We start from the raw sequence: 12,499 nt of genomic DNA, 5'->3' as shown, positions 1-12,499 counted from the left end.
GCAGGTTTACTGTATCCCTTGGCCCTCCACATTGACCATGAAACACAGAAATCGCATCGGAATTGAATACAAAAAGCCCAATGCCGACTTAAGTACAAGAAGAGTGAATCTTCTAAGAGTTTGTGGTTTGAGCGTCTCCTGGGAGACATGTATTAGATTCCGATGCACCAGGCCAGGTTTACTGTATCCCTTGGACCTTCACATTGACCATGAAACACAGAGATCGCATCAGAATTGAATACAAAAGGCACAATGCCGACTTAAGTACAAGAAGAGTGAATCTTCTAAGGGTTTGTGTTTGAGAGCCTCCTGGGTGACCAGTATTAGATTCCGATGCACCAGTGTAGGTTTACTGTATACCTTGGACCTTCACAATGACCAGGAAACACAGAAATCGCATCGGAATTGAATACAAAAGGCACAATGCCGACTTAAGTACAAGGGGAGTGAATCTTCAAAGAGTTTGTGGTTTGAGCGGCTCTTGGGTGTCTAGTATTAGATTCCGATGCACCAGTGCAGGTTTCCCTTGGACCTCCACATTGACCATGAAATACAGAAATCGCATCGGAATTGAATACAAAAGGCACAATGCCGACTTAAGTACAAGAAAAGTGAATCTTCTAAGAGTTTGTGGTTTGAGCGGCTCATGGGAGACCAGTATTAGATTCAGATGCACAAGTGCAGGTTTACTGTATCCCTTCGACCTTCACATTGACCATGAAACACAGAAATCGCATCGGAATTGAATACAAAAGGCACAATGCCGACTTAAGTGCAAGAAGAGTGAATCTTCTAAGATTTTGTGGTGTGAGCGGCTCCTGGGAAACCAGTATTAGGTTCCGATGCACCAGTGCAGGTTTACTGTATCCCTTGGACCTTCACATTGACCATGAAACACAGAAATCGCATCGGAATTGAATACAAAAAGCACAATGCCGACTTAAGTACAAGAAGAGTGAATCTTCCAAAAGTTTGTGGTTTGAGCGGCTCCTGGGAGACCAGTATTAGATTCCGATGCACCAGTGCAGGTTTAATGCATCCCTTGGACTTTCAAATTGACCATGAAACACAGAAATCGCATCGGAATTAAATACAAAAGGCACAATGCCGACTTAAGTACAAGAAGAGTGAATCTTCTAAGAGTTTGTGGTGTGAGCGGATCCTGGGAGACCAGTATTAGATTCCCATGCACCAGCGCAGGTTTACTTTATCCCTTGGACCTTCACATTGACCATGAAACACAGAAATCGCATCGAAATTGATTACAAAAGGCACAATGCCGACTTAAGTACAAGAAGAGTGAATCTTCTAAGAATTTGTGGTTTGAGCGGCTGCTGGGAAACCAGTATTAGATTCCGATGCACCAGTGCAGGTTTACTGTATCCCTTGGACCTTCACAGTGACCATGAAACACGAAATCGCATCGGAATTGAACACAAAAAGTACAATGCCTACTTAAGTACAAGAAGAGTGAATCTTCTAAGAGTTTGTGGTTTGAGCGGCTCCTGGGTGACCAGTATTAGATTCCGATGCTCCAGTGCAGGTTTACTGTATCTCTTGGACCTTCATATTGACCATGAAACACAGAAATCGCATCGGAAATGAATACAAAAGCACAATGCCGACTTAAGTACAAGAAGAGTGAATCTTCTAAGAGTTTGTGGTTTGAGCGGCTCCTTGGAGACCAGTATTAGATTCCGATGCACCAGTGTGGGTTTACTGTATTCCTTGGACTTTCACAGTAACCATGAAACACAGAAATCGCATCGGAATTGAATACAAAAGGCACAATGCCGACTTAAGTACAAGAAGAGTAAATCTTCGAAGAGTTTGTGGTTTGAGCGGCTCCTGGGTGACCATTATTAGATTCCGATGCATCAGAGGAGGTTTACTGTATCCCTTGGACCTTTACATTGACCATGAAACACAGAAATCGCATCGGAATAGAATACAAAAGGCACAATGCCGACTTAAGTTCAAGAAGAGTGAATCTTCTCAGAGTTTGTGGTTTGAGCGTCTCCAGGGTGACCAGTATTAGATTCCGATGCACCAGTGTGGGTTTACTGTATCCCTTGGACCTTCACATTGACCATCAAACACAGAAATCACTTCGGAATTGAATACAAAAAGGCACAATGCCGACTTAAGAACAAGAAGAGTGAATCTTCTAAGAGTTTGTGGTTTGAGCGGCTCCTGGGAGACCAGTATTACATTCCGATGCAATAGGGCACGTTTACTGTATCCCTTGGACTTTCACATTGACCATGAAACAAAGAAATCGCATCGGAATTGAATACAAAAGGCACAATGCCGACTTAAGTACAAGAAGAGTGAATCTTCTAAGAGTTTGTGGTTTGAGCGGCTCCTGTGTGACCAGTATTAGATTCCGGTGCACCAGTGCAGGTTTACTGTATCCCTTGGACCTTCACATTGACCATGAAACACAGGAATCGCATCGGAATTGAATACAAAAGGCACAATAGCGACTTAAGTACAAGAAGAGTGAATCTTCTAAGAGTTTGTGGTTTTAGCGGCTCCTGGGTGACCAGTATTAGATTCCGATGCAACAGTGCAGGTTTCCCTTGGACCTCCACATTGACCATGAAACACAGAAATCGCATCGGAATTGAATACAAAAGGCACAATGCCGACTTAAGTACAAGAAGAGTGAATCTTCTAAGAGTTTGTGGTTTGAGCGGCTCCTGGGAGACCAGTATTAGATTCAGATGCACCAGTGCAGGTTTACTGTATCCCTTGGACCTTCACAGTAACCATGAAACACAGAAATCGCATCGGAATTGAATACAAAAGGCACAATGCCGACTTAAGTACAAGAAGAGTGAATCTTCTAAGTGTTTGTGGTTTGAGCGGCTCCTGGGTGACTAGTATTAGATTCCGATGCACCAGTGCAGGTTTACTGTACGCTTGGACCTTCACATTGACCATGAAACACAGAAATCGCTTCGGAATTGAATACAAAATGCACAATGCCGACATAAGTACAAGAAGAGTGAATCTTCTAAGAGTTTGTGGTTTGAGCGGCTCCTGGGTGACTAGTATTAGATTCCGATGCACCAGTGCAGGTTTCCCTTGGACCTCCACATTGACCATGAAATACAGAAATCGCATCGGAATTTAATACAAAAGGCACAATGCCGACTTAAGTACAAGAAGAGTGAATCTTCTAAGAGTTTGTGGTTTGAGCGGCTCATGGGAGACCAGTATTAGATTCAGATGCACAAGTGCAGGTTTACTGTATCCCTTGGACCATCACATTGACCATGAAACACAGAAATCGCATCGGAATTGAATACAAAAGGCACAATGCCGACTTAAGTGCAAGAAGAGTGAATCTTCTAAGATTTTGTGGTGTGAGCGGCTCCTGGGTAACCAGTATTAGGTTCCGAAGCACCAGTGCAGGTTTACTGTATCCCTTGGACCTTCACATTGACCATGAAACACAGAAATCGCATCGGAATTGAATACAAAAAGCACAATGCCTACTTAAGTACAAGAAGAGTGAATCTTCTAAGAGTTTGTGGTTTGAGCGGCTCCTGGGTGACCAGTATTAGATTCCGATGCACCAGTGCAGGTTTACTGTATCTCTTGGACCTTCATATTGACCATGAAACACAGAAATCGCATCGGAAATGAATACAAAAGCACAATGCCGACTTAAGTACAAGAAGAGTGAATCTTCTAAGAGTTTGTGGTTTGAGCGGCTCCTTGGAGACCAGTATTAGATTCCGATGCACCAGCGTGGGTTTACTGTATCCCTTGGACCATCACATTGACCATGAAACACAGAAATCGCATCGGAATAGAATACAAAAGGCACAATGCCGACTTAAGTTCAAGAAGAGTGAATCTTCTAAGAGTTTGTGGTTTGAGCGTCTCCAGGGTGACCAGTATTAGATTCCGATGCACCAGTGTGGGTTTACTGTATCCCTTGGACCTTCACATTGACCATCAAACACAGAAATCGCGTCGGAATTGAATACAAAAAGGCACAATGCCGACTTAAGAACAAGAAGAGTGAATCTTCTAAGAGTTTGTGGTTTGAGCGGCTCCTGGGAAACCAGTATTAGATTCCGATGCACCAGTACAGGTTTACTGTATCCCTTGGACCTTCACAGTGACCATGAAACATAGAAATCGCATCGGAATTGAATACAAAAGGCACAATGCCGACCTAAGCACAAGAAGAGTGAATCTTCTAAGAGTTTGTGGTTTGAGCGGCTCCTGGGAGACCAGTATTAGATTCCGATGCACCAGGGCACGTTTACTGCATCCCTTGGACTTTCACATTGACCATGAAACAAAGAAATCGCATCGGAATTGAATACAAAAGGCACAATGCCGACTTAAGTACAAGAGGAGTGAATCTTCTAAGAGTTTGTGGTTTGAGCGGCTCCTGTGTGACCAGTATTAGATTCCGATGCACCAGTGCAGGTTTACTGTATCCCTTGGACCTTCACATTGACCATGAAACACAGGAATCGCATCGGAATTGAATACAAAAGCACAATACCGACTTAAGTACAAGAAGAGTGAATCTTCTAAGAGTTTGTGGTTTTAGCGGCTCCTGGGTGACCAGTATTAGATTCTGATGCAACAGTGCAGGTTTCCCTTGGACCTCCACATTGACCATGAAACACAGAAATCGCATCGGAATTGAATACAAAAGGCACAATGCCGACTTAAGTACAAGAAGAGTGAATCTTCTAAGAGTTTGTGGTTTGAGCGGCTCCTGGGAAACCAGTATTAGATTCCGATGCACCAGTGCAGGTTTACTGTATCCCTTGGACCTTCACAGTGACCATGAAACACAGAAATCCCATCGGAATGGAATACGAAAGGCACAATGCCGACTTAAGTACAAGAAGAGTGAATCTTCTAAGAGTTTGTGGCTTGAGCGGCTCCTGGGTGACCAGTATTAGATTCCGATGCACCAGTGCAGGTTTACTGTATCCCTTGGACCTTCACATTGACGATAAAACACAGGAATCGCATCGGAATTGATTACGAATGGCACAATGCCGACCTAAGTGCAAGAAGAGTGAATCTTCTAAGAGTTTGTGGTTCGAGCGGCTCCTGGGTGACCAGTATTAGATTCCGATGCACCAGTGCAGGTTTACTGTATCCCTTGGACCTTCACATTGACCATCAAACACAGAAATCGCTTCGGAATTGAATACAAAAAGGCACAATGCAAACTTAAGAACCAGAAGAGTGAATCTTCTAAGAGTTTGTGGTTTGAGCGGCTCCTGGGAAACCAGTATTAGATTCCCATGCACCAGTGCAGGTTTACTGTATCCCTTGGACCTTAACATTGACCATGAAACTCAGAAATCGCATCGGAATTGAATACAAAAGGCACAATGGTGACTTAAGTAGAAGAAGAGTGAATCTTCTAAGAGTTTGTGGTTTGAGCGGCTCCTGGGTGACCAGTATTAGATTCCGATGCACCAGTGCAGGTTTCCTTTGGACCTCCACATTGACCATGAAACACAGAAATCGCATCGGAATTGAATGCAAAAGGCACAATGCCGACTTAAGTACAAGAAGAGTGAAACTTCCAAGAGTTTGTGGTTTGAGCGGCTCCTGGGAGACCAGTATTAGATTCAGATGCACCAGTGCAGGTTTACTGTATCCCTTGGACCTTCACAGTCACCATGAAACACAGAAATCGCATCGGAATTGAATACAAAAAGCACAATGCCGACTTAAGTACAAGAAGAATGAATCTTCTAGGAGTTTGTGGTTTGAGAGGCTCCTGGGTGACCAGTATTAGATTCCGATGCACCAGTGCAGGTTTACTGTATCCCTTGGACTTTCACATTGACGATGAAACACAGAAATCGCATCGGAATTGAATACAAAAGGCACAATGCCGACTTAAGTACAAGAAGAGTGAATCTTCTAAGAGTTTGTGGTGTGAGCGGCTCCTGGGTGGCCAGCATTAGATTCCGATGCACCAGTGCAGGTTTACTGTACGCTTGGACCTTCACATTGACCATGAAACACAGAAATCGCATCGGAATTGAATACAAAAGGCACAATGCCGACTTAAGTACAAGAAGAGTGAATCTTCTAAGAGTTTGTGGTTTGAGCGGCTCCTGGGTGACCAGTATTAGATTCCGATGCACCAGTGCAGGTTGACTGTATCCCTTGGACCTCCACAGTAACCATGAAACACAGAAATCGCATCGGAATTGATTACGAAAGGCACAATGCCGACTTAAGTACAAGAAGAGTGAATCTTCTAAGAGTTTGTGGTTTGAGCGGCTCCTGGGTGACCAGTAATAGATTCCGATGCACCAGTGCAGGTTTACTGTATCTCTTGGACCTTCACATTGACCATGAAACACAGAAATCGCATCGGAAATGAACACAAAAGCACAATGCCGACTTAAGTACGAGAAGAGTGAATCTTCTAAGAGTTTGTGGTTTGAGCGGGTGGGTTCACTGTATTCCTTGGACCTTCACAGTAACCATGAAACACAGAAATCGCATCGGAATTGAATACAAAAGGCACAATGCCGACTTAAGTACAAGAAGAGTAAATCTTCGAAGAGTTTGTGGTTTGAGCGGCTCCTGGGTGACCAGTAATAGATTCCGATGCATCAGAGCAGGTTTACTGTATCCCTTGGACCTTCACATTGACCATGAAACACAGAAATCGCATCGGAATAGAATACAAAAGGCACAATGCCGACTTAAGTTCAAGAAGAGTGAATCTTCTAAGAGTTTGTGGTTTGAGCGGCTCCAGGGTGACCAGTATTAGATTCCGATGCACCAGTGTGGGTTTACTGTATCCCTTGGACCTTTACATTGACCATCAAACACAGAAATCGCTTCGGAATTGAATACAAAAAGGCACAATGCCGACTTAAGAACAAGAAGAGTGAATCTTCTAAGAGTTTGTGGTTTGAGCGGCTCCTGGGAAACCAGTATTAGTTTCCCATGCACCAGTGCAGGTTTACTGTATCCCTTGGACCTTCGCATTGACCATGAAACACAGAAATCGCATCTGAATTGAATACAAAAAGGCACAATGCCGACTTAAGTAAAAGAATAGTGAGTTTTCTAAGAGTTTGTGGTTTGAGCGGCTCCTGGGAAACCTGTATTAGATTACCATTCACCAGTGCAGGTTTACTGTATCCCTTGGACCTTCACATTGACCATGAAACACAGAAATCGCATCGGAATTGAATACAAAAGGCACAATGCCGACTTAAGTACAAGAAGAGTGAATCTTCTAACAGTTTGTGGTTTGAGCGGCTCCTGGGAGACCAGTATTAGATTCCGATGCACAAGGGCAGGTTTACTGTATCCCTTGGACCTTCACATTGACCATGAAACACAGAAATCGCATCGGAATTGAATACAAAAGGCACAATGCCGACTTAAGTACAAGAAGAGTGAATCTTCCAAAAGTTTGTGGTTTGAGCGGTTCCTGGGAGACCAGTATTAGATTCCAATGCACCAGTGCAGGTTTCCCTTGGACCTCCACATTGACCATGAAACACAGAAATCGCATCGGAATTGAATACACAAGGCACAATGCCGACTTAAGTACAAGAAGAGTGAATCTTCTAAGAGTTTGTGGTTTGAGCGGCTCCTGGGAGACCAGTATTAGATTCAGATGCACCAGTGCAGGTTTACTGTATCCCTTGGACCTTCACAGTAACCATGAAACACAGAAATCGCATCGGAATTGAATACATAAGGCACAATGCCGACTTAAGTACAAGAAGAATGAATCTTCTAAGAGTTTGTGGCTTGAGCGGCTCCTGGGTGACCAGTATTAGATTCCGATGCACCAGTGCAGGTTTACTGTATCCCTTGGACCTTCACATTGACCATCAAACACAGAAACCGCTTCGGAATTGAATACAAAAAGGCACAATGCCGACTTAAGTGCAAGAAGAGTGAATCTTCAAAGAGTTTGTGGTTTGAGCGGCTCCTGGGTGACCAGTATTAGATTCCGATGCACCAGTGCAGGTTTACTGTATTCCTTGGACCCTCACATTGACCATGAAACACAGGAATCGCATCGGAATTGAATTCAAAAGGCACAATGCCGACTTAAGTACAAGAAGAGTGAATCTTCTAAGAGTTTGTGGTTTGAGCGTCCCCTGGGTGACTAGTATTAGATTCCGATGCACCAGTGCAGGTTTCCCTTGGACCTCCACATTGACCATGAAATACAGAAATCGCATCGGAATTGAATACAAAAGGCACAATGCCGACTTAAGTACAAGAAGAGTGAATCTTCTAAGAGTTTGTGGTTTGAGCGGCTCATGGGAGACCAGTATTAGATTCAGATGCACTAGTGCAGGTTTACTGTATCCCTTGGACCTTCACATTGACCATGAAACACAGAAATCGCATCGGAATTGAATACAAAAGGCACAATGCTGACTTATGTAGATGAAGAATGAATCTTATAAGAGTTTGTGGTTTGAGCGGCTCCTGGGAGACCAGTATTAGATTCCGATGCACCAGGGCAGGTTTACTGTATCCCTTGGACCTTCACATTGACCATGAAACACAGAAATCGCATCGGAATTGAATACAAAAGGCACAATGCCGACTTAAGTACAAGAAGAGTGAATCTTCCAAAAGTTTGTGGTTTGAGCGGCTCCTGGGAGACCAGTATTAGATTCCGATGCACCAGTGCAGGTTCAATGCATCCCTTGGACTTTCAAATTGACCATGAAACACAGAAATCGCATCGGAATTGAATACAAAAGGCACAATGCCGACTTAAGTACAAGAAGAGTGAATCTTCTAAGAGTTTGTGGTGTGAGCGGATCCTGGGAGACCAGTATTAGATTCCCATGCACCAGCGCAGGTTTACTTTATCCCTTGGACCTTCACATTGCTCATGAAACACAGAAATCGCATCGAAATTGAATACAAAAGGCACAATGCCGACTTAAGTACAAGAAGAGTGAATCTTCTAAGAATTTGTGGTTTGAGCGGCTCCTGGGAAACCAGTATTAGATTCCGATGCACCAGTGCAGGTTTACTGTATCCCTTGGACCTTCACAGTGACCATGAAACACGAAATGGCATCGGAATTGAACACAAAAGGTACAATGCCTACTTAAGTACAAGAAGAGTGAATCTTCTAAGAGTTTGTGGTTTGAGCGGCTCCTGGGTGACCAGTATTAGATTCCGATGCACCAGTGAAGGTTTACTGTATCTCTTGGACCTTCATATTGACCATGAAACACAGAAATCGCATCGGAAATGAATACAAAAGCACAATGCCGACTTAAGTACAAGAAGAGTGAATCTTCTAAGAGTTTGTGGTTTGAGCGGCTCCTTGGAGACCAGTATTAGATTCCGATGCACCAGTGTGGGTTTACTGTATTCCTTGGACCTTCACAGTAACCATGAAACACAGAAATCGCATCGGAATTGAATACAAAAGGCACAATGCCGACTTAAGTACAAGAAGAGTAAATCTTCGAAGAGTTTGTGGTTTGCGCGGCTCCTGGGTGACCAGTATTAGATTCCGATGCATCAGAGCAGGTTAACTGTATCCCTTGGACCTTCACATTGACCATGAAACACAGAAATCGCATCGGAATAGAATACAAAAGGCACAATGCCGACTTAAGTTCAAAAAGAGTGAATCTTCTAAGAGTTTGTGGTTTGAGCGTCTCCAGGGTGACCAGTATTAGATTCCGATGCACCAGTGTGGGTTTACTGTATCCCTTGGACCTTCACATTGACCATCAAACACAGAAATCGCTTCGAAATTGAATACAAAAGGCACAATGCCGACCTAAGCACAAGAAGAGTGAATCTTCTAAGAGTTTGTGGTTTGAGCGGCTCCTGGGAGACCAGTATTAGATTCCGATGCACCAGGGCACGTTTACTGTATCCCTTGGACTTTCACATTGACCATGAAACAAAGAAATCGTATCGGAATTGAATACAAAAGGCACAATGCCGACTTAAGTACAAGAAGAGTGAATCTTCTAAGAGTTTGTGGTTTGAGCGGCTCCTGTGTGACCAGTATTAGATTCCGATGCACCAGTGCAGGTTTACTGTATCCCTTGGACCTTCACAAGGACCATGAAACACAGGAAACGCATCGGAATTGAATACAAAAGGCACAATACCGACTTAAATACAAGAAGAGTGAATCTTCTAAGAGTTTGTGGTTTTAGCGGCTCCTGGGTGACCAGTATTAGATTCCGATGCAACAGTGCAGGTTTCCCTTGGACCTCCACATTGACCATGAAACACAGAAATCGCATCGGAATTGAATACAAAAGGCACAATGCCGACTTAAGTACAAGAAGAGTGAATCTTCTAAGAGTTTGTGGTTTGAGCGGCTCCTGGGAGACCAGTATTAGATTAAGATGCACCAGTGCAGGTTTACTGTATCCCTTGGACCTTCACAGTAACCATGAAACACAGAAATCGCATCGGAATTGAATACAAAAGGCACAATGCCGACTTAAGTACAAGAAAAATGAATCTTCTAAGAGTTTGTGGTTTGAGCGGCTCCTGGGTGACCAGTATTAGATTCCGATGCACCAGCGCAGGTTTACTGTATCCCTTGGACTTTCACATTGACGATGAAACACAGAAATCGCATCGGAATTGAATACAAAAGGCACAATGCCGACTTAAGTACAAGAAGAGTGAATCTTCTAAGAGTTTGTGGTTTGAGCGGCTCCTGGGTGACCAGTATTAGATTCCGATGCACCAGTGCAGGTTTACTGTATCCCTTGGACCTTCACAGTGACCATAAAACACAGAAATCCCATCGGAATTGAATACGAAAGGCACAATGCCAACTTAAGTACAAGAAGAGTGAATCTTCTAAGAGTTTGTGGTTTGAGCGGCTCCTGGGAGACCAGTATTAGATTCCGATGCACCAGTGCAGGTTTACTTTATCCCTTGGACTTTCACATTGACCATGAAACACAGAAATCGCATCGGAATTGAATACATAAGGCACAATGCCGACTTAAGTACAAGAAGAGTGAATCTTCTAAGAGTTTGTGGCTTGAGCGGCTCCTGGGAAACCAGTATAGATTCCGATGCACCAGTGCAGGTTTACTGTATCCCTTGGACCTTCACATTGACCATGAAACACAGAAATCGCATCGGAATTGAATACAAAAGGCACAATGGTGACTTAAGTAGAAGAAGAGTGAATCTTCTAAGAGTTTGTGGTTTGAGCGGCTCCTGGGAGACTAGTATTAGATTCCGATGCACCAGGGCAGGTTTACTGTATCCCTTGGACCTTCACATTGACCATGAAACACAGAAATCGCATCGGAATTGAATACAAAAGGCACAATGCCGACTTAAGTACAAGAAGAGTGGATCTTCTAAGAGTTTGTGGTTTGAGCGGCTCCTGGGAAACCAGTATTAGATTCCGATGCACCAGTGCAGGTTTACTGCATCCCTTGGACCTTCACAGTGACCATGAAACACAGAAATCGCATCGGAATTGAATACAAAATGCACAATGCCGACCTAAGTACAAGAAGAGTGAATCTTCTAAGAGTTTGTGGTTTGAGCGGCTCCTGGGTGAAAAGTATTAGATTCCGATGCACCAGTGCAGGTTTACTGTATCTCTTGGACCTTCACATTGACCATGAAACACAGGAATCGCATCGGAATTGAATACAAAAGGCACAATACCGACTTAAGTACAAGAGGAGTGAATCTTCTAAGAGTTTGTGGTTTTAGCGGCTCCTGGGTGACCAGTATTAGATTCCGATGCACCAGTGCATGTTTCCTTTGGACCTCCTCATTGACCATGAAACACAGAAAACGCATCGGAATTGAATGCAAAAGGCACAATGCCGACTTAAGTACAAGAAGAGTGAATCTTCAAAGAGTTTGTGGTTTGAGCGGCTCCTGGGAGACCAGTATTAGATTCAGATGCACCAGTGCAGGTTTACTGTATCTCTTGGACCTTCACATTAACCATGAAACACAGAAATCGCATCGGAAATGAACACAAAAGCACAATGCCGACTTAAGTACAAGAAGAGTGAATCTTCTAAGAGTTTGTGGTTTGAGCGGGTGGGTTCACTGTATTCCTTGGACCTTCACAGTAACCATTAAACACAGAAATCGCATCGGAATTGAATACAAAAGGCACAATGCCGACTTAAGTACAAGAAGAATGAATCTTCTAAGAGTTTGTGGTTTGAGCGGCTCCTGGGTGACCAGTATTAGATTCCGATGCACCAGTGCAGGTTTACTGTATCCCTTGGACTTTCACATTGACGATGAAACACAGAAATCGCATCGGAATTGAATACAAAAGGCACAATGCCGACTTAAGTACAAGAATAGTGAATCTTCTAAGAGTTTGTGGTGTGAGCGGCTCCTGGGTGACCAGTATTAGATTCCGATGCACCAGTGCAGGTTTAATGTACGCTTGGACCTTCACATTGACCATGAAACACAGAAATCGCATCGGAATTGAATACAAAAGGCACAATGCCGA

This window comes from Schistocerca nitens, chromosome 3 (genome assembly GCF_023898315.1).
Source record: "Schistocerca nitens isolate TAMUIC-IGC-003100 chromosome 3, iqSchNite1.1, whole genome shotgun sequence".
Taxonomy (NCBI): Eukaryota; Metazoa; Arthropoda; class Insecta; order Orthoptera; family Acrididae; genus Schistocerca; species Schistocerca nitens.
This window is presented reverse-complemented; position numbering follows the sequence as displayed.